This window comes from Miscanthus floridulus, chromosome 1 (assembly GCF_019320115.1).
Source record: "Miscanthus floridulus cultivar M001 chromosome 1, ASM1932011v1, whole genome shotgun sequence".
NCBI lineage: Eukaryota > Viridiplantae > Streptophyta > Magnoliopsida > Poales > Poaceae > Miscanthus > Miscanthus floridulus.
The window spans coordinates 173,460,831-173,482,879 of record NC_089580.1 but is presented as its reverse complement, the minus strand read 5'-3'; the positions used below and the strand labels follow the sequence as shown (position 1 = coordinate 173,482,879).

Sequence of the window (22,049 nt, the reverse complement as noted above, 5' to 3'; positions counted from 1 at the left end):
CCAAACCGAAGAGGGTACCTCTAATGGTTGTAGTGATGGATAAGTCTCATGTGTGGCTGGTCTTTGTGGGGCTGTGATGCTCACATGGTCCTTGTGGCTGTTTTTCTGTTTTTAGGACAGCATCTTAGACTAGAGGACAACATCTTAGAGGACAGCATCTTAGACTAGAGGACAGCATCTTAGCTAGGACAGCATATTAGCATCTTAGACTAGCATCTTGGCATATGCTTGGCTGGCTAGCAGCCTATAAATATGTAACCCCAACCCCTCAGGTTGGTATGGCATTTGTGTGAGTTTGTGTGAGAAATAGACAAGAAAATTGCCCCAACTCCTAGTGTCATTCTCTCTCGATGAGAGTAAGAATTCTCCTACTATCAAGAGTGAGAATTCAGCGACTAACAACTGGTGAGCGCGGCCTTCACAGGCAGCGTGGCTCTCTCTCCCCGGATCGGTACCGTGGTTACCACGGGCTCCAGGCTGTTGTTAGGGACGTTGGTCCCGGCGGTGGGTGGCCTACCCTCACCAAGACCAACTACGTCGAGTGGGCTGCGGTGATGAGGGTAAAGCTCCAGGTGCGGCACATGTGGGAGGCAGTCCGGTACGGCGACGTCGACTACGACCTAGATCGACGGGCGCTGGATGCTCTCATCGCTGCAGTCCTGCCCGAGATGCAGTTCTCGCTTACCAGCAAGCGGACTGCCAAGGAGGCTTAGGACGCCATCGCTGCGGCACGCATCGGCAGCGACCGCGCCCGCAAGTTCACACTGCAGGCACTTCGCAAGGAGTGGGAGAACCTGGCCTTCAAGCCAGGTGAGGACGTTGATGACTTTGCTCTCCGTCTCAACACTCTGTTGTAGAAGATGGTGCAGTTTGGCGACGACACTTACGGCGAGGAGAGAGTTGTCGAAAAGCTCTTCCGCTGCGTCCCCGAGAAGTACAAGCAGATGGCTCGCTCGATCGAGTCTCTGCTGGATCTCTCCACGATGTCGATCGAGGAGGCGATAGGTCGCCTCAAGGTCGTCGACAGTGATGAGCCACAGTCCCTCTCGAGGCCCATCACCACTGGCGGGAAGCTCCTTCTCACTCGGGAGCAGTGGCTTGCCAGCCAAGGTGACCGGAGGAAGGGGGAGCCTTCTTCCGCGACAGGCGACCACAAGCGTGGCAAGCCACGCAAGGCGCGCAGAGACGCCCAGGCCGGGGCGCGAGGACATGTCGAGGGTGATGCCCGCGGAGGCGCCCAGGGCGGCGCCGCCGGCAGGCACAAGCCGGCACGAGACGACGCCTGCCGCAACTGCGGCTAGCTTGGCCATTGGGCCAAGGACTGTCGACAGCCATGATGCGGCCAGGCCCACGTCGCACAGGCGGAGGAGGAGCCGGCTCTGTTCATGGCACATGCCAGCATCGAGCTACCTCCAGCGGCATCGGCCGCAGCGGCTCTCCTCCACCTTGACGAGCCAAAAGCACACGCCCTCCTCAGCGACAGCTCTGGCAACGACAAGACTGACAGGTGGTGCCTCGACACCGGCGCCACCCATCACATGACCGGTCGACGGGAGTTCTTCACCGAGCTTGACTCTAGCGTTCGAGGCTCCGTCAAGTTTGGGGATGCCTCCGGCGTGGAGATCAAGGGTGTCGGCTCCATCATCTTCACCGCCGTGTCTGGTGAGCACAGGCTGCTCACCGGAGTCTACTACATCCCCGCGTTGAGGAACTCCATCATCAGCTTGGGACAGCTGGATGAGAACGGTTCGCGCGTGGTGGTTGAGGACGGAGTCATGAGGATTTGGGATCGTCGTCGTTGCCTTCTTGCCAAGGTATCCAGAAGCGCAAATCGACTCTACGTCCTTAACGTGCAGGTGGCACAACCCCTCTGTCTCGCTGCTCGTCGGGACGACGAGGCGTGGCAGTGGAACGAGCGTTTCGGGCACCTTCACTTTGAGGCCCTGAAGCGGCTCAGTGCCACGGAGATGGTGCAAGGCCTGCCGTGCCTCGACCATGTGGAGCAGCTCTGCGACGTCTGCGTGTTGACGAAGCAGAGGCGACTCCCCTTTCCCCAGCGGGCGAGCTTTCGAGCCAAGGAGAGGCTCGAGCTCGTGCACGGGGACTTGTGTGGCCCGGTGACACCGGCCACACCGGGAGGACGACGCTACTTCCTGCTGCTCGTCGACGACCTCTCCCGCTACATGTGGGTGATGGTCCTCGGCAGCAAGGGAGAGGCTGCGGACGCCATCAGACGCGCGCAGGCTGCTGCGGAGGCGGAGTGCGGCCGCAAGCTGCGCGTGCTGCGCACCGACAACGACGACGAATTCACGGCGGCTGAATTCGCGTCGTACTGCGCTGACGAGGGCATTCAGCGCCACTACTCCGCGCCGTACAGCCCGCAGCAGAACGGCGTCGTCGAGCGGCGCAACCAGACGGTTGTGGGGATGGCTCGGGCCCTCCTCAAGCAGAGGGGTATGCCGGCTGTCTTCTAGGGAGAGGCGGTGGTGACGGCCGTCTACATCCTCAACCGCTCGCCTACCAAGGCGCTCGACGGTAGGACGCCGTACGAGGCTTGGCATGGGCGCAAGCCGGCGGTCTCCCACTTGCGGGTCTTCGGCTGTCTCGCGTTCGCCAAGGAGCTTGGCCACATTAGCAAGCTCGACGACAGGAGCACTCTGGGAGTGTTCATCGGCTACGCGGAGGGCTCGAAGGCCTACCGCATCCTCGACCCGAAGACACAGCGTGTGCGCACGGCGCGCGACGTTGTGTTCGACGAAGGGCGAGGATGGGCGTGGGACAAGGCGGTGGACGATGGCTTGGCTCCGACGTACGACGACTTCACTGTCGAGTACGTCCACTTCGAGGGAGCTAGGGGAGTAGGCAGCTCTTCTTCGGCGAGCGCGTCTACCCCAGTCCCCGAGCCTCCACCGACCCCGGCGCCTGCTACTCCGACAGCTCCACACTCTCCAGCCAGGACCTCGGCTGCTATGAGTTCTTCGTCGGCTTCACCACAGCCGGCAACGCCATGCACTCCAGCACCGATAGGCACCTCTCCGGGCACGTCTACTCCAACACCAGCTCGTGTCGAGCACAGCCCGGTTGAGCTCGCTACTCCGCTCTCTCACGACGAGGAGCGCATCGACGCGTACCACGACGGCGAGCCGTTGCGGTACCGTACGATGGAGAACCTTCTCGGCGACCAGTTGGTGCCGGGACTGGTGCCTCACGACCTGGAGGACCTGGAGGCGCAGTTGCACCTCGCATGTGACGACGGCGAGCCTCGGTCATTCGCAGAGGCCGAGAGACACGCGGCATGGCGCGCCGCGATGCAGTTGGAGATGGATGCGGTTGAGAAGAACCGCACCTGGGAGCTTGCTGACCTTCCTCGTGGCCACCGCGCGATCACCCTTAAGTGGGTGTACAAGCTGAAGAGGGATGAAGCCGGCGCCATCGTCAAGCACAAGGCTCGCTTGGTGGCACGAGGTTTCGTGCAGCAGGAGGGGGTCGACTTCGACGACGCCTTTGCTCTCGTGGCACGGATGGAGTCCGTGCGACTCCTCCTTGCGCTAGCTACCCAGGAGGGCTGGCGTGTTCATCACATGGACGTCAAGTCGGCGTTCCTTAAAGTCGACTTGAAGGAGGAGGTCTACGTGCACCAGCCGCCGGGATTTGTGATCCCCGGCAAGGAGGGCAAGGTGCTCCGCCTGCGCAAGGCCCTCTATGGCTTGCGGCAAGCACCGAGGGCGTGGAATGCCAAGTTGGATTCCACGCTAAAGGGGATGGGCTTCGAGCAAAGCTCGCACGAGGCGGCCATCTACCGACGGGGTAATGGAGGAAATGCCCTCCTGGTGGGTGTCTATGTCGACGACTTGGTGATCACCGGCACCAAGGATGCGGAGGTGGCGGCATTCAAGGAAGAGATGAAGGCCACCTTCCAGATGAGTGACCTGGGGCCTCTCTCCTTCTACCTGGGAATCGAGGTGCACCAGGATGACTCTGGGATCACGCTTCGACAGACCGCCTACGCCAAGCGCGTCGTTGAGCTAGCTGGGCTCACCGACTGCAACCCAGCTCTCACTCCGATGGAGAGGCTGAAGCTGAGCCGCGACAGCAGGACGGAGGAGGTGGACGCTACGTAGTAACTGCGTCTTGTGGGGAGCCTTCGCTACCTCGCCCACACACGGCCGGACTTGGCATTCTCCGTCGGCTACGTTAGTCGGTTCATGCTGCGACCGACGACGGAGCACCAGCAGGCTGTGAAGAGGATCATCCGCTACGTTGCGGGGACTCTCGACCACGGCCTCTACTACCCGAGGTGCCCTGAGGTGGCACACTTCGTCGGGTATAGCGGCAGCGACCACGCCGGTGACATCGACACCAGCAAGAGCACGAGCGGGATCCTCTTCTTCCTCGGCAAGTGCCTCGTTAGCTGGCAGTCGGTCAAGCAGCAGGTGGTGGCCCTGTCCAGCTGCGAGGCCGAGTACATAGCGGCCTCCACCGCTTCGACTCAGGCGCTCTGGCTCGCTTGACTGCTTGGTGATCTCCTCGGCAGAGACACTAAGAGTGGTGGAGCTCAGGGTGGACAGCAAGTCCGCTCTGGCCCTGGCAAAGAACCTCGTGTTCCACGAACGCAGCAAGCACATCCGGGTGAGGTACCACTTCATCCGAGGCTGTTTGGAGGAAGGGAGCATCAAGGCGAGCTACATCAACACCAAGGACCAGCTTGCGGACCTGCTCACCAAGCCCTTTGGGAGGATCAAGTTCCTTGAGCTCTGCTCCAGGACCGGGATGGTTCAACTCTCCCACAAGACGACGCACAAGACTTAGGGGGAGAATGATGGATAAGTCTCATGTGTGGCTGGTCTTTGTGGGGCTGTGATGCTCACATGGTCCTTGTGGCTGTTTTTCTGTTTTTAGGACAGCATCTTAGACTAGAGGACAGCATCTTAGCTAGGACAGCATATTAGCATCTTAGAGTAGCATCTTAGACTAGCATCTTGGCATATGCTTAGCTGGCTAGCAGCCTATAAATATGTAACCTCAACCCCTCAGGTTGGTATGGCATTTGTGTGAGCTTGTGTGAGAAATAGACAAGAAAATTGCCCCAACTTCTAGTGTTATTCTCTCTCGATGAGAGTAAGAATTCTCCTACTACCAAGAGTGAGAATTCAGCGACTAACATGCAGCAGTCCGGCGGGGTGGAGGGACTCAGTTTTGTTGCGCTGGCACACAGCACAGGCACGCACAAAGTCCTCCACCAGCCGGCGATCATGGTCGACGAGGAAGTGTTGACGGAGGCGTTGCAGGGTCTTTTGTATGCCTTCGTGCCCAACCGAGTGGGAGAGCTCGATCACCGTAGGAACCAATGGGGACGTCGCGGGCACAAAGACTTGGGTGCCCCGGAGCACCAAGCCGTCCACCAGTCGCCACGGATCGCCGCGGTCTGTGACCACCGTGTCGCGGAACGCCCGGAGGTTGGGGTCGTCCTAGAGTTCTTGCCGGAGCACGTCGTAGAGCTGAAACGACGAACCACTGAGCGCGCCCAAAACTGCGTCGGGCGCGTCACGGCCGTCCACTTCGTCATCGCGACGGGATAGCGCGTCAGCGACAGTGTTCAGGCGCCCCGGCATGTACTCAACGCTGAAATCAAAACCGAAAAGCTTGCTTACCCACTGATGTTGCGGCACCGTGGACAGCCGTTGATCGAGCAGAAACTTAAGGGCGAAGTGGTCGGTGCGGACGGTGAAGTGGCGCCCCCACAGATATGGGCGCCAGTGACGCACGGCTTGGACCAAGCCGATGAGTTCCCGCTCATAAGCTGCAATCTTCATGTGCCGCGTGGCGAAGGGCCGGCTGAAAAACGTGAGCGCGCCATCTCCCTGATGTTGGACCGCGCCAAACTCGGAGCCCGAGGCATCGCAATCCACCAAGAACGGCTGATCAAATGCCGGTAACTGCAGAACGGGCGCCGTCGATAGTGCCTGCTTGAGGGCGACGAAAGCAGCTATAGCCTCCTCCGTCCATGTGAACCCATCGTTCTTCAGCAGCTTGGTGAGAGGAGCAGCCACGACGGCGTACCCTTGGATGAAGCGGCGGTAGTACCCTGCTAACCCCAGGAACCCGTGCAAGCCGCGAGGTGCGCGAGGCTGCGGCCAGGATGTGACGGTCGCCACCTTGTCTTGATCCATGGCGACTCCGGCTGCTGAGATGACATGGCCGAGATAGGCCACCGTCGGTTGAGCGAAGGAGCACTTAGAAAGCTTAAGCCGGAGTTGATTAGCCCGAAGCGCCGAGAGGACTGTATTGAGATGCTACAGGTGCGAAGACCAATTGGGGCTGTATATAAGTATATCATCAAAGAACACTAGTACAAACTTCCGGAGGAACGACCGAAGGACTGAGTTCATCAAGCTCTGAAAGGTGGCCAGTGCGTTTGTCAAGCCGAAAGGCATTACCAGAAACTCGAAATGGCCCTCATGAGTGCGGAACGCAGTCTTCTCAATGTCATCGACGTGCATACGCACTTGGTGATACCCCGAGCGGAGATCGAGCTTCGTGAAGTAGCGAGCACCCTTGAGTTCATCGAGCAGCTCGCCTTTTGCGACTGTGACGCCCGCGCCCGGGCATGGCTGGAAGCGGATACCGGCGCGCCACCGCGCTACTGATGAAATTATGGGTGGATCCTGAGTCCACCAACGCAATGCACTACTGACCATCGACTTGCACGTAGACCTGCATCGTGGTGGCAGTTGGAATGCCCGCGATAGCCGCCAAGGAGATGGTGGGCTGTGCTGGTGCAGCGGCGGCGTTAGGCTCCTCGTCCTCAGAATTGGAATCAGGCTCCTCCACAATGTAGTCAGCGGCCTCCAGGAAGAATAGGCGAGCACACTTGTGCCCTTGGACGTATGGTTTGTCACAATTATAACACAGGCCCTGCTTCCGGCGTTCTGCCATCTCCGTGGGCGACAAGTAACGGAAGGGCCGGCTTGAAGACTGGCCGGTAGACGTGGACGGTGATGATGAGCTCCCAAGCTGTCCTGGTGAGGTGCGGCGCGAAGGACGCTGAGGCGCTGCTGGTAGCGCAGGTGCCTTGGCTGCGTTTCGGCGCTCAAAGGCCCGTGCCAACCGCATCGCACGGTGAAGATCTGCAGGCTCGTGGAGTTCCACGTCCACCCGGATATGTTCCGGCAGTCCACCGGTGAAGAGCTGGGCCTGCTGGAGCGGATCTAATCGACCTGCGTGTGCCAGGCGGGCCTGGAACGCCAACATGTAGGCGTCCACCGTGGACGTAAACGGTAGTCGGGCGAGGTCGGCCAGATGGTTGGTCGACAAAGCTGGACTGAAGCGCTGGTGGCACAGAAGTCTGAAGTTGGCCCACGATGGTCGTCCCGTGTCACGCTCGAGGATGTAGTACCACTGCTGAGCGTCCCTGGTCATGTGGAACGAGGCCAACCAAACTTTGTCGACCTCCCTGGTGAGCTGGCCACGGAAAAGGATTCGCACCGGTTGAGCCAGCCCAGGGGGGTCCTCTTTGCCATCATAGAGCGGGAACGAGAGCTTGTGGAACTTGGGAACGCCATAGCCGTCATTGTGATCGTCCAGGTGAGGCAGCGACTGGGATCAGTGGGCGCGTTCCTGGTGCAGCACCGTTGAAGACGTCGTGACCGCGGTCCCCATGAAAGATGAAAATGTAGGCAGCGGGGAGGGCGAGTGCGGGAAGGGGATGCTCTGGATCGGTAGCCCGGTGGACGGAGGTTGCGGGGTGGAGGCGAGGGATGAATGTGCGGCTGAATCTGTGGCCGGCTGCGATGACGAAGAACCCGCTGCTGTCGCCGCCGATGCCGGAAGGGCGGGCGTGGCCATGATCTCCGAGATGACCGGCCCGGAAGCCGGCAGTACCGGGATGCCCCCATACCCCGGCATGCCGTAGGGCAGGGCCTGTGGCGCAGAGTAGGGAAGACCCACGAACGGTGCCGCGCCGCCTTCGACGGACGAGAGCCGGAGCGACATCTCCCCCATCCGGCGCTGCATGCTATTGATCAGCGTGGTGAGTTGGTGCTGCCCGTGCATGAGGATCGCCAGGGACTCCTCCATGGTCGGCTGCGAGGTAGCAGGAACCTCAGACAAGGACAGTGATGCCGTCGTGGTCGCCGGGGTCAACGTGCATGTGGACGGAACCGGTGGTGGCGGCGCAGCCGTGGGCGGCACCGTGATGGAACCGGAAGCACCCGAGATCGACATGGACGCTGATACCAGATTGTTGGAGATAGTGCTCCTGAGGTGGTACCGGTGATGGACTGGGGGCCGTGGCTTGAACACGCGACGACGAACGGGCGGCGCCGTGCTCGGCGCCTAGGGTTGCGGCTACGACAACAAGATGACGGTGAATAGGAAGTGAGGCCAGGCGCCCAAGGGAGACGTAAGTCTCAATCCCAGGCTGAATCGTATTAGAAGTAAACTGTTTAACTTATACAAGACTCAATAACCAACTTCCTAATCTTTAGGGAATAAATCAACTGACTAACTAACTCTAGATATGCTAACAACTTATCCCAGCCGGCTCCTTGGCGTGGCCTTAGCCACTTGCCTTGTCGCCTGGCTTATCCCGCCTATGGTATACCTTGCCCACCATAACAGTAACACTTTTCTATTGTCCTTCACTTCAATAAGTTGTTTAAGCTGTTCTTGTTGTTTTAAATCTGGCTGTTAAATTTAGGAAGAACTTAATGCTCACAAGGTTTTGACCATCAATTATACTATTTTTTTATGGCTGTTATACTTTGGAATTTAAGGCTTAAAATTCTTATTCTCCACCGCATGACGTTGCGATATAGGTTTATAGTCATTGGTTCTGCAACTAGTTGCTGTGTAGGTTCTTGACAACAATTCAATTGTTACAACTTCCGAAAGTCAGAACTCAGAACTAGGTTTTGAACAACTGTTATCAAGTATTAACAGTGCAAATCAGCTCGTAATGTTGAAGTAATACTCATTATGTGTGAACTTTCAGGGTGCGGTAACCCCACTATTTTTATGGTGCTGTAGCTAGGATGTCAGAGGTGGTATGATCGAACACTTTTCCTGTATATAGCTGTTTGGATCAGGCTATATTTACAGTATGATAGGATTCATCTAGCCTGAGATATTCAGTATGGATAATTGGTTCCATAGTACTGCCTTGTGCCAGAGTATATACTCCGTACGAACTTACGAAGCATCATTGTTTACTGTAGTCTACCATAATATAATCCTTATTCCTATATACTGCTTCTGTTTCGTTACGCTGCCACGTCATCGCCTCATACCAGCCTTCTGATCTCAGATCCAAAGGCTACGATTCCTTGGAGCGACTTGGAGCCAATTCCGTGCAGAGCTGCTTCGCATGGCTTCTCTTTCCTTCTCCTGCTTCTGCTCCACATCAGCACACCAAAATATTGAGACTTTTCCCTGTGTGCCCTTATAAAAGATCGTAATTCCCTGTGTGCCCCTGAAAAAATTCAGCGGTCTTCAGCGCCACTACTCCAACTTTTTCGTGTCATCCATGCCACTTCCGTCAGTTTGGGCTCTAACGCCGTTAAACTGCAGGTGTGAAAAGACGAAAATGCCCTTAAGTTCAAATATGTTATTAATTTTTTTTGAGCATCTTAACGACTTCAAATGAAAAAACTCAAAACTAGAAAGTTGTAGATCTCGTCGAGATCTATAATTTTCATATAAATATTTTTTTCATTTAATTTCGCAAAAAAAATAATATGATTTTTCTAAGATATATTAATCATATCAAATCATATTTTTTTTGCGAAATTAAATGAAAAAAAATTTATATGAAAATTATAGATCTCGACGAGATCTACAACTTTCTAGTTTTGAGTTTTTTCATTTGAAGTCGTTAAGATGCTCAAAAAAAATTAATAACATATTTGAACTTAAGGGCATTTTCGTCTTTTCACACCTGCAGTTTAACGGCGTTAGAGCCCAAACTGACGGAAGTGGCATGGATGACACGAAAAAGTTGGAGTAGTGGCGCTGAAGACCGCTGAATTTTTTCAGGGGCACACAGGGGATTACGATCTTTTATAAGGGCACACAGGGAAAAGTCTCCAAAATATTCTACCGGCTCCTCTCCCCACCCGTCCGCTCTCCCGGTCCTCATGCTTCCTCTCCCGCAGCGTCACGCCGGCGCCCCTCCCTCCCCCGTCGTTCCCAGCTGCTGCCCCTGGCGCCGTCCCCGGCGAGGCCGCGCTGCCGGCCGACGTCCGCGCTCCCCTCCCCGAGGTCGCGAAGCCGCCGCTGGTCGACGCGAGCCCCGGCGCGGCCAACCCTAGCAGCACAGCCCGGCCCCCGACGCCGCCACCGGCGTCCGCGCCTCCTTCCCCCTCCCCGATGTCGCGAAGCACCCGCTGGTCGCCGCGAGCCCCGGCGTGGCCAAACCCTACCGGTGCAGCCCGCCGCCGTCACGCCCGCATCGCTCTCCCCTTCTGCCTTCGGCTTCTGCCTGGCCAACGCCGGCTTTGCTGTTGCCTCACCCAGCCACGGCGCCATCGTTAGCTTGACGGCCGTCGCCCATGCCCATGCCCATGCCGGACGCAGCAGGGTAAGGACGTCCTTCACTTTGGCCTGCCCTGCCCTGCCCCTGCTAGCTGCGTGTTCTATTTCCGATGTTCCTGCAGATGAATCGTCATCATCCGGTTTCTCACTGCTGCAGAAGAAGGGCGGAGCCAGAGGGTTCGGTGGCCGCGGCCACTTGGGCACGAGGCTGACCAACAGCAGCAACAGCATGGCGCAGCGTGACGAGGTCATCCGCCGCACCGTCTATGTCTCAGGCATCGATCACCACGTCCCGATTCAATTTTTCATTATGTGCCAGTTGGGCTCCAATTTTCAGAAGAAAAAATGTTAGGGCACGGCATAGCGTAGCTTCAGTTGCCAGATCCCTTGCAGATGCCTTGACGTATTGTTATGTGCCTGTGCAATAAACATGCATGCAAGTGTCCATAAATTGATTAGGCCGTGCCATGCCATGAAACAATGCATTTTACTTAAGGACTTCACTTGGGGAAAGAGGTCATTTTTAGTGGATCCTTCCTTTGGGTGCTCAAGAGAAACAGACCCAAGAGTTACGGACTGTACTTACTGAAAAAATTATGAATTAGCAGCGAGATATATCATTACTCATTATCGTGTTTCTTAAAATGACCAATTATTGATGCAGATTTTAATTCCTTCATGTTCATATGGGGCAGCGGCTAAAAGGATTGCAGTACATAGACCCCCTGAGTTGCATTTTGGTGCCACAGGTTATGCTGAACCTGTGGATATTTGGTCTGTTGGTTTCATATTTGCGGAATTTTTACTTAAGAAACCATTGTTTCCTGGCACAACCAAGGTATGATGCATACACTTCTTCTCCTTTGTTCTCTTGCTCCTGGTGCTATTTTTCCTATAATAAGTGAATTAAAATGTACATCAAATTTGGTATTGTGAACATTGAACATGATGACTGTGCAGGTATCAGCATCTGATGCGGTTCGCTCTTCTATTGGTTTCACATGCCAGTGACATTATTATGCCCATTAGAACCAGACAACAGCTACTGCGTTGAAAAGCTACTCCACATGACATTTTTCCTGGGTGTAGCTCTTCTACCTATTTTCTTGCTCGCCTTGGAAAGATCTTCATTCTACCCTTTTTCCCTGTAAATTAACGATGCCTATTTGGCTATTTTTCTGCATTCTAAAATGTAGTTAGTTTTCTGTATATGAGTACTATACTGTGCAGTCCTACAGATAGCAGTTCTACACATGTCAAATCAACTTATCATTTTTAAGGGCGTCACAAGGCCCCTTATTTGGTCTTATTAATGAAATTGACATATGGTTTAGTCCATACCACAGCAACACACTCCAGAGTATCATTGAACCAGAAAAAATCTACTACCCCCATGTTATGCATATTGTAAGCCAGTCATATATTCTGTCGAGTTTTATGATACTTTAGATTACTAACATTTGTTTGAGTTTAAATTTGTAATACAAAACAAGAATACTAAGTGATAGATTCATTTGTTGCTAAATTGTGAAAAAACATCTTCATCTTAATTCCATCACTACCAGAAACTTGAGCCCAATGTTCTTGAAAAGCTTTGTTTACGAGTACCGTGTCTTGTGCTACTGTTTTGTGCTAGGGTGTTTAGTGGCTACAGTTTCAGACATCATGGTTATGAGGCATTGCCAATGTGATATCGAATTAATAAGTTTGCATTCCAGCTTAAAGATGGTTTATACGTTCCATGCTCTATTTGGATTACATGCACGCAGTTTATACGTTCCATGCTCTATTTGGATTACCTGCATGCAGTAATATTGATTCTTAATTGCTCGCAAGAGATTACAAATCGATAGATTCATTTGTTGCCAAATTCTGAAAAAAAATCTTCATGGTAATTCCATCGCTATCAGAAATTTGAGCCCAATGTTCTTGAAAAGCTTTGTTTAGGAGCGCAGTGTCCTGTGCTGCTGTTTTGTGTTAAGGTGTTAATTCCATCTTCGACTCACGAATGGCTCACTCATGGATGATGCACAGCACGTGCTCAACGATTTGGCTCCGCACCAATTTTGTTACTAACCAAATAACCATGCTCAGGTTTCTGCATGCACAATAATGGAGGTGGACATATGTACTGTTTAGCAAGTTCTATGTGTTAAAAGAAGCAAAGAAACAGGTGGACAAGGTGATGAGGGACATCATATAGATGGATCATGAACATTCAAGTGTATTCAAGCATATGAATTCAAACTAGATTTTGATACTAAGAGTCAAAGGAGAAATCTGATTTTACTACTAGGATCATGAATTCAAACAGAGTTTTACCTCTATGTTTCATGGAGAGTTGCTTAGTCTAGAAGTAATGTGATGTCATAGCATATGTCATATACATGATACTAGAAGATACTAAGGTGTCCTATGAGTTGTTTCTTAGATGTCATTGAGTAATATATTAGTTGTCATGTTAGTTGTCATCTAGTAGGCTATTAGTTGTCATATTAGGTGTATATGAGTTGTGTAAGGGCTCATAGCCTATAAATGGAGGCAATGTCCTTAAGTTTTGTAACTTTTGTCTTGTATTTCCCATCATATGAATAGAACTTCAGGTTTCTATCTTAAGATCTTGGACTAGATCTTGTTCTTGAGCTTTGGATTGAGCTCGTATTATCCGTCGATTCGGATTGTTGTCCGTGGATTCGGACTGCCCTTAGAGCGTTATCTACTAGCACGCTGAAGCTATTCCTTTAACACTTTGTGCTATTTCTATATATCAGCACCTTAGAGTTGATCCTCCAAAATAGTGTGCTGAATCAGATTGGTATCGGAGCCTCGTTGATCATCTCAGGCTACCATTTTCCTTGCAAGAGGGTATATAAAAGATGGAGGAATTGGGCAAGAGGATGGATGCTGCGGAAAAGCAAATTCAAGATTTACATGAAGCACTCAATAGGAGGTTTGATCAGCTAGCAGAAATGATTAGAAATCATATCCCTGCTGCTAGCACCAAAGGTAACTCATCAAAAGATAAGGTTGATCAAGAACGACATAAAAAAGCTACTCTTGAAGTCAAGCTACAACTAAGGCTTGGTGAGCATAGAAAATCACCTCATATTGATGATCTAGAAGACGAACTACAGGAAAAAGATGATCTTTATGAAAATTCAAGGAGGAATGCTCGCTATGCAGGAGATACATACAAGGTGAAAGCTGAAATCCCTACTTTAATGGCAATGTTGATATCGAAGAATTCCTTGATTGACTATATGAAGTTGAGACATTCTTTGATATTATGAATATTAGCCAAGATCGCAAAGTTTCTTTGGTTGCATATAAGCTGAAGGGAGGTGCTGGTGCATGGTGGCACCGTCATCAAGAAGAGTGCAGGTTGAGGGGTGAACCTCGCATAAGATATTGGCATCAAATGAAGGCACTTTTAAAGGCTAGATTTTTCCCGCTGATTATGAACAAATTCTTTTCACTGAATTTTAGAATTGTTCATAAGAAAATAGGTCTGTTTCGGAATATACAGAGGAGTTTTAAGGCTGCAAGTCTGGTGCAACCTTGCTGAAACTGAAGATCAACAAGTTGCAAGGCACATCAATGATCTCACTGAAGTTATTAGAGATCAGTTAGTCATGCAACAGATTTGGTCGATTGATCAAGCACAAACTCTAGCATTAAAGGCTGAAAGGCATGCCAAGACAAAGAAGATAACTAAATCTCATTCATATTCTCCCATAGAAGAATCTTCAAAAGGCTATAGTAGCAAGATGGAGAAAGCTACTCAATAAAAAACAATGCAACCTGCACAAAAGCAAGCTACAAAGAAGAGTAGAGCAAAGAGAAACCAAAATGTTGTCAAGTGTTATAAGTGTGGTGAAGAAGGATATGTATCCAGCAACTGTCCTAGGAGGAAGGTAGTCAACACTACACACCATGAAAGTGATGATGAGATGATAATGGTGATGGTGAATATGAAGTTGAAGAAGGCGAGGAAGAACAAGACCTATGTGAAGAGGAGGGTGATGAAGTAGTATGTGTAGTCCAACGTCTTTTGTGATCTACACCCCAACCCGACAACACACAACGAAAGAAGATATTTAAGAGTAAGTGTACTATGAATGGCAAGGTGTGCAAATTTGTGATTGATAATTGCAGTTGTGAGAATCTGATTTCTCAAAGTTTAGTGAACCATTTGAAGCTTGGAACTCAAGATCATCCAAATCCATACACTATTGGATGGATTAAGAAAGGAGTGAATATGAAGATTACAAAGCAATGCAATTTGCCACTTTCTTTGGGCAAATATTGTCGCTCAAATGTTCTGTGTGATGTAGTTGACATGGATGCAAGCCATATTCTTCTTAGAAGACCTTGGCAATTTGATGTGGATGCTACACATAAAGGAAGGGACAATTCTTACTCTTTCATTTGGAACAAGCGAATGATTATAATCCTACCTAAGAAATTGGAACAAGCGAATGAAGTAGAGGAAAAGAATATGTTAGTGTTTACACCAAAATCTGAAAAGAAGAAAGCGGGAACTCGAAGCTTCTAAGATTGTATCATCAAGGAATCGATCAGATGTGAATCGATATCGGCTGGTTTTGATGTAGTGTTAGAATCGACTACTTTATAGACGACGTCAGCAGACGACGTCAATGGACTACGTACGGATAACGTCGGGGAAAAATATGTCGGACTCTACAAAAAGGAAAAGATTAGAGTCCTAGTTATTTTTAAGTTATGAATGTTTTCTTTTGTTCCAAGAATTGTAATGAGTCGTATTTGAGTAGGATTCATGTTTAGGTTTTGGGTATAAATATTGGACCCCGATTATTGTAAAGACACGAACAACCAGTCAATACAATTACTTTTTTCGGCTTCACGCCAACCCTTAGGAGTAGGAGTACTGTAGATCTCGATGAGTTCTTCAACAAGCAGGGCTGCATCGACCGATTGACCTCTGGCTTGTCTGTGAGTACCGTCATGACTTATATTATGCTTGTAAAGCTACATCAGCCGATTGATCTTTTACGAGTATAGTATAAGTTAGTTATCGATCTGTATCATTATTCGTAAGGCTGCATCAGCTGATTGATCTCTTACGAATTATAATATAGATCAAAGTTATCAATCTTGTGTTAAATAACTTGTTTAATACAATATCACCAGTTATCAAATCTTCTAAGATTAGTAAGATTTTCCTGGCTGTTCTTGGTTGATTCACTAGTTATCGATCTTATTATAATTAATGTTTCATTAATCATAACAAATCATCTGATTGAGATAGAGATATATCGGCATCATATCATCATAATTGGTCGTCTTCTAGTCTGGTCATACTTTGAATCTGATAATTGATGGCTTAATTCTGCTAGATCAGCTGTTTTACCTCTATTCCAATCAAGCATAGTATGTATTCAAAGACATGTTTTCGATCTTGGATGGACTTACTAGTTAATGAGATCTAATCTAATGACACCACCATAGCTGCATCGATCCGGTCGAACCTCACTAATAAGACTTTAGATTAGAGATTATCGATTAGTGGTTTTGTTCGTAATCAAAATATGTACTCTGTTTGTTTGCTATGCATGCATCAGTTATTTTAGCCGATTCACCTGTGCCTTCACAAATATAGCATGTTTTTTCATGAACCTGTCAATATATAGATGCTTTTATGAATTCTTTGGCTTTAGTTTGTTATCATTATCATAGCTGTATCGATCTGGTCGAACCTCACTGTTGATGATAACAGATTAGATTCGAAGTGTTTGTAGATTCATTTGTACTACACAGTCGATTTATTCGCATGTTATATCTTTTCTCGTTATACTTATCGGCTCAATGCTTTACACTGGTTATATCTATCTAGCCGATGATGTTACTTATATCTAGGTGCATTGTACTTGTTATCATAAATCAATCATGATCCACAAACACCACAGTCCTTAACAGTCGATTTCTCCTCGTATCGGCTATTTAGTCGATTCTCCTGTTTGGCTGCTCTCGAAGCAGCACACTTGGAACTGTCTGGACAAAATTGACATGTTCCACCCTAAACTACTGATAAAACTTCCTCTTCTTGTCAATTGCAGGTCAAATTGATTGGCATGCCTTTTGGAATTTTCAGTATTGACTGGTCCTATTGTGAAGCCAAGCAAGATCTACGGGTTGACCTCGCTCAGATCATTCAAGCTTGCTGTGTGTTAGGCGCATCGCCATATTTTTGCGTCAACACATGTTTTGGCACGTCCGATGGGACCACAATCGTCATGGCAGCTCACAACAACAGGGACATTCTTATAGTACCTTATGAAGACTTACCTGATAAGGATAAAGATGTCATTGGTAAAGCTATAGAAGAGTTTCAGAATAAGTGTTTGTTGTCCTATACCAAGATACGTGACAATAAAGTTGTTCAGAAATATACACTACCAAGAGTTTTGATACATGGGCAGTCAGATATAGATGAAGCCGATGATAGACGTTTCTTTATAGATGTTGTCAACAAATTGTTCATGATGCCATGTTGAATCATAATACAACTTTCTTGAACACATTCCACAACATCATGAATGAGGTGTTTCATGGATATCCAATTGATCAGATTGGATCGGCTTATAATATTCCACATCCGTTGACTCAGGGGACTAATCAAGCCGGTACTAGTCATCAAGAAGTAGAACTAGCTGGCAATGATGATATCCAGGCAGTTCAGAGCTCATCTGAGCAAGTTTAGGGTACAACTACTAATCAAATACGATATAATACTGGATCATCAGTGCAGCATGTGCAACAGTTGACAAGGCAAATTCAGAATCAAATAGTTAATTTTGGCACATCAGGCCAAATATCGCCGTCGGTTTAAAAAATAGCACCATCAGTTCAAAGGATTCGTAGAGATATAGATCCTAACATTTACAATCAGAGACTTTAAGCAGCAAGTCAGCAAAGGACTCAACAGACAGAGATCCCACAAGGATATCATTATGGCACAGATTATAATACCCTTCATATGATTCCAAATCCAGGGTATCAAGATATCTAAAATTTTAATCCGCAGATGGGTCAGCAATTGCAAAGAAATCCAAATTCGAATGCTGATGGGTTGTTGCTCAGAGTAACCGAAATGATAAAGAATTAGTTCAGTTTAAAACCAAAAGGGTAGACCTTTTTGTACAAACGTCCATATCCAGAGTGGTATGATTTGGTTGCTCTTCCTATAAATTACAGGCTTCCAGAATTTACTAAGTTCACTGGTCAAGATAGTACAAGTACAATAGAACATGTCAGTTGGTATCTTACTCAGTTGGTGAAAGCTCTAGTTTGGTTTTGGTGAATTGATGAAACCCTAAGTGCTAACCTAGTTTATCAAGTGATCATAAGTTAGGTAGCACACTCCAAGTGGTGAAGCAAATGAAGATCATAGCATGATGATGATGATACCATGGTGATGATCAAGTGCTTGGACTTGGAAAGAAGAAAGAGAAAAACAAAAAGCTCAAGACAAAGGTATAAACCATAGGAGCTATTTTGTTTTAGTGATCAAGACACTTAGAGAGTGTGATCACATTTAGGTTTGATAGCCGTACTATTAAGAGGGGTGAAACTCGTATCGGAATGCGGTTATCAATGTGCCACTAGATGCTCTAACTCATTGCATATGCATTTAGGATCTAGTGGAACGCTAACACCCTTGAAAATGTTTGTGAAATCATGCTAACACATGTGCACAAGGTGATACACTTGGTGGTTGGTACATTTGAGAAAGGGTGAAGAAGTTAGAGGTGAAAAAGAGTTAGTCTCACTGGTCACAAGGTGATCGAACGCTGGTCCCAGAGGAACCGACGTGTTCGGTCAGTTGTAACAGCAGAGGTGCTGGCGTCGGTCAAATGACCGAACGCTAGGTCGCTCAGCGACCGGACGCTGGCGGGGAGTGTCCGATCCTATTGTCGGGCAGCACACAGAGGCTAGGGTCTCTGATCGGACGATGGCAGGGTCCGGTCGTACTTGATCAGACGCATCCGGTGGGCAAAAAGCGTTTCTAGAACCTTACTAGAAATGACCGGACGCTGGTGGCTCAGCGTACGGTCAGTGATAGCGCAGCGTCCGATGAACTCTAGTGACCGTTGAAATCAAGACACGTGGCTGTCGTCGGGCGACCGGACGCTGAGGTCCAGCGTTCGGTCAACATGACCAGAGCTTCCGGTCAGCCCACGTTGTGCACAGTGAAGGGGTACAACGGCTCTATTTCATGGGGGCTTCTATTTAAGCCCCATGGCCGGTTGAAGCTGATACCTTTAGCAATTTTCATTGACATAGCAACCTTGTGAGCTTAGCCAAAGCCCTCCCACTCATCTCCATCATTGATTCATCATCTTTGTGAGATTGGGAGTGAATCCAAGTGCATTGCTTGAGTGATTGCATCTAGAGGCACTTGGTGTTCATGTTTCGTTACGGATTTCGCTTGTTACTCTTGGTGGTTGCCGCCACCTAGACGGCTTGGGGCAGCGAGGATCGTCGAGCGGAGGTTGGTGATTGTCTCCGACTCCGGTCGTGGTGACTGTGAGGGGTTCTTGACCTTTCCCCGGCGAAGAGCCAAAAGGTACTCTAGTGGATTGCTCGTGGCTTGTGTGATCCTCATCTTGTGTTGGTTGTGCGGCACCCTATTGAGGGTTTGGCGTGTGAAGCCAATTAGCGCGTGAACCTTCAAGTGAGTGAATCGCCACAACGAGGGCTAGCTTGTCGGCAAGCAAGTGAACCTCGTTAAAAATCATTGTGTTCATCATTGATACCGAGGTGATTGGTCTTCATTGTTATTCATTATTGTGATTGATTGTTTACTTCATCTACACGGCAGTATAACCATCTTGATCACTCTCTTTACATTACCGCAAACTAGTTGCCAAGCTCTTTAGTGTAGCTAGTTGTGAGAGCTTGCTTGCTTGGTTGGTGTGGCTCTTTAGTTAGTCTTTGAGAGCACACTAACATAGAGTAGTGTCATAGCCATTGTGTGAATAGATACTATCTAAACTAGAATTGTGGTAGATGGCTTGCATTTTGAGTAGGCTAGCGCAACACTTGCTTCGCCTCATAATTGTCTAACCATTTTGTTAAGTGTTGTTGTAGAAATTTTATTAGGCTATTCACCCCCTCTAACCATTAGGACCTTTCAGTTGGGTGAAGCATCCATTGAAGAAGCTCATCAAGTTCGTTTCTTTTCTTTATCCCTGTCAGGACCAGCTTTCACCTGGTTTTTATCATTACCAGTTAATTCTATTGCCAATTGGACTAACCTGGAGAAAAAATTTCATACATATTTCTATACTGGGATAGGAGAAAAGAAAATCATAGATTTGATGACCATAAGACAAAGAAATAATGAATCGGGTGCCGAGTTTCTTTAGAGGTTCTGGGAAACAAGAAATTTGTGCTTTTCATTGAATCTTACTGATGATCAGCTAGCTATTTTAGCTGTTCAAGGAATGTTGCCAACATGGAGAGAAAACTACTTGGGCAAGAGTTTGACAATTTAGGTCAGTTGGCTCAATGAGTGGCCACACTTAATAGCTAATTCTTGAATATGCGCAGAGATACCCGATTTCAGAAGAATGCCGCAATTGCTGAAGCTTATAATCCATGTTTAGCTGATGATGATGGTGAGGATGATGAAGAAGAGATTGCTGCGACTGAATGGAATTAGGGTAAGAAGATGGTGATGGTTCCAAATCCTTGGAGAAAAGGAGTTGAAGAAAGTTATGATTTCGATGTTACAAAATCAGACAAACTCTTTGATCTCTTGCTTGAGAAGGGACAAATTAAATTGCCCACCAATCATGTCATATTACCCCCTGATCAGTTGAAGAATAAGAAGTTCTGCAAATTTCATAACACTACTTCTCATTCTACTAATGAGTGCAGAATTTTCCGACAACATATACAGAGGGGTATTCAGTAAGGGACGCTTAAATTTGATACACCTCGAAAGATGAAAGTTGATGATAATCCTTTCCCAAAAGTATAGAATATGGTTGATGTTAAGTTGCTCAAAGAGAAGACTAAAGTTCTAACATCAACTAGGGCAAAAGAAACTAGAACAGTTGATCAAAAAATGCAAATATCGGTTGATGAATATAGAGAAATTAAAAGACATCATGACCAACAGAAAAGCCGATATGAGTAGGGAGAGATATCAAGAAACGAGGCGATGAGGCCGCGTGTTACATCTCAAATTTTGTTGAATAAATGGCAACAACAGAAAGAGAAGGATTATCAGCGTTGGTTAGAAGAGAAAGAATATCAGCATCAATAAGAAGAGGAGAGGTATGAAAGAGAACAAGTTGAATTACATTGGAATTATCCTTTTTTCAAACATTGTTGGACTGAAGGTTTGAAATTGCCTACTAAAAATAATTGCCCATAGTGTAGTGAACAATATTGGGAATTTAGACAATCTCAAGCCAACCGTCGGTCTATCCATGCTCGAATCAGGTATCATCATGATAATATGGATTGACGCTTAAAAATTAGAAGTGTTCATGATCAGCTTGGGTAGCGAGTTATTGATCAAAATTGGGCTAATTATGAAGAAGAAGATGATGAGGAAGAGTATGTTTGGTAGAAAGGGCAATGGTGTCCAAAGGTTTAACAAGAAGTCAAAAAAGAAGGGTACAACACCTAAGGAATAGAGAGCTAGAACAGGCTTAGAAATCTGGTAAACCTCAAGTATGGCGTGTTAAACAAACAATTGATAAGGGTCAACCATCAGCTAATATTCAAATGGCTTTTCTTTTATCATCAAAATTTAGAGCTCCAGCAGATCAAGAAGTCTATTCAGATTTTAATGAATCGGAATATGAGGAGATGATTGCCAAATAGACAGTGATACAACAAGCTATATTTGATAAGCCAGTCAAGCATCGACACTTGAAGGATTTATATGTAAAAGGTTTAGTTGATGGGAAGCTGATGGACAAAATGTTGGTGGATGGAGGTGCTTCTGTTAATCTTATGTCTTATACTACTTTTCACAAGCTTGGTAAGGAACCAGGAGATTTGATTGAGACTAACATGATGCTTATGGATTTTGGGGGTAATACATCCAAGACCAGGGGGCAATAAACATTGAATTGACAATTGGAAGTAAGAATTTGCTCACTATATTCTTTGTCATTGATGGAAAGGGTTCATACAGTTTACTTCTTGGTCGTGATTGGATTCATACAAATTATTGTGTACCATCGATTATGCATCAATGCTTGATTCAGTGGCATGGAGATGATGTTGAGCTGGTTCATGCTGATGATTCTATGGGTATAGCAACAGCTGACCCAATGTATTGGGAACTAGAAGATTTCAAGTGTTTTTCTAGCAAGCGATGGGAAGGAGGCTTTATTAAGATCAATGATGAAAGCCAACAACCGATCCATGCAGTCAGCTCTGAGAGTTTATTTTAATGCATAATTCAATAGATGGTATGGATGGTAAACTAGGACATGGCTCTACGTCGGCCGATG

General features: G+C 48.2%; 1 long non-coding RNA gene and 1 pseudogene across 2 annotated transcripts; one reads left to right on the top strand and one right to left on the bottom strand.

The window, feature by feature from the left end:
* Positions 1-22,049, bottom strand: part of LOC136548454 (uncharacterized) — a 68,936-nt pseudogene that overhangs the window by 8,733 nt on the left and 38,154 nt on the right.
* On the top strand, positions 10,089-13,140 carry LOC136548472 (uncharacterized). Of its 2 annotated transcripts, XR_010781800.1 has the most exons (4): positions 10,090-10,576; positions 10,688-10,805; positions 11,195-11,368; positions 11,491-13,140. It is a non-coding gene; the product is annotated as an uncharacterized lncRNA (long non-coding RNA). The 2 variants fall into 2 exon arrangements; XR_010781799.1 differs by having other exon boundaries at positions 10,089-10,576; positions 10,688-11,368.